Source organism: Myotis davidii, unplaced genomic scaffold, assembly GCF_000327345.1.
Source record: "Myotis davidii unplaced genomic scaffold, ASM32734v1 scaffold188, whole genome shotgun sequence".
NCBI lineage: Eukaryota > Metazoa > Chordata > Mammalia > Chiroptera > Vespertilionidae > Myotis > Myotis davidii.
Window position 1 is genome coordinate 201,632 of NW_006299270.1, and position 1,259 is coordinate 202,890.

The window sequence follows — 1,259 nt, forward strand, 5'->3', positions numbered from 1 at the left end:
TAGGGACAGTTTTATTGCTGTAAAATCTGCTTATGTACATGTGAGTTAAAATAGAACTATATGCCTTGCAGATCATTTTGTGTATGAAACTACATTGTTTTTTAAAGTACGTTTTTTTAAAATTTAAGTTCTTTATTTTTGAAAGTATTACATATCTCTCCTTTTTCCTCCATTGACGTCTCCTGCCCCTTAGCACATGCCTTCGCCCCCCCTACTGTCTGTGTCCATTGGTTATGCTTATATGCATGCATACAAGTCCTTTGGTTGATTTCTTACTCCTCCTCCTCCTCCCCCTTCCCCTGAGGTTTGATGATCTATTAGATGCTTCTATGTCTCTGGATCTATTTTTGTTCATCAGATTATGTTGTTCATCATATCCCACAAATGAGTGAGATCATGTGATATTTATCTTTCTTCCACTGGCTTATTTCGTTTAGCATAATGTTCTCCAGGTCCCTCCATGCTGTTGCAAATGGTAAGAATTCCTTCTTTATACAGTAGCATAGTATTCCATTGTGTAGCTGGACAACAGGTTTTTAATCCACTCATCTACTGATGAGTACTTAGGCTGTTTCCAAATCTTAGCTATTGTAAATTTTGCAGCAATGAACCTAGGGGTGCATATATCCTTTCTGATTGGTGTTTCTAAAATTTACATATTTAATTCATGAATTAGTTATATCACTGATACACTTTCATAGTGAATGAGAGTCAGCATTTCTCTCTGCATATGAATATATATAAATAGGCCCAAATCTGGGCATATCTCTTGCTTTCTGTTCAGAGCCGTCCCTCTATTCTTTTCTGTTAAAATTATAAGTGGGAATAGTGAACATCACCATAAAATACTTATATTATATTCCTAGGTCCTGGTGGCTTTGCAGAATGCTATGAATTTCTTGGTTATACTTCAAAAATATGGATTATTTGGTTCACTTCAATTTCTGGGGTGACATCAAACTGGTGACTCCCCACTCTATCTCCTGGGAAGAATAGTCATGGAATGACCAGAAACAAAGATGTTCAGGCTATTTTCTACATTTTATCTTCTCAATTAGCATTGATGTAATACATATATCGAAGTTGCTTTATACATACATTATTTTTCTGTAATCCACACATGTAACTTTGCTTTTACCCTGCCTGATCTGTTCAATTTAAAGATGTCAACGTATTTATGGCTCTTTTGGCTGACTGTGGGTACTTTGCTCTGTGCTTTGTTATCTATACTAATAAAAGAGAAAAATGGTAATTGGAGT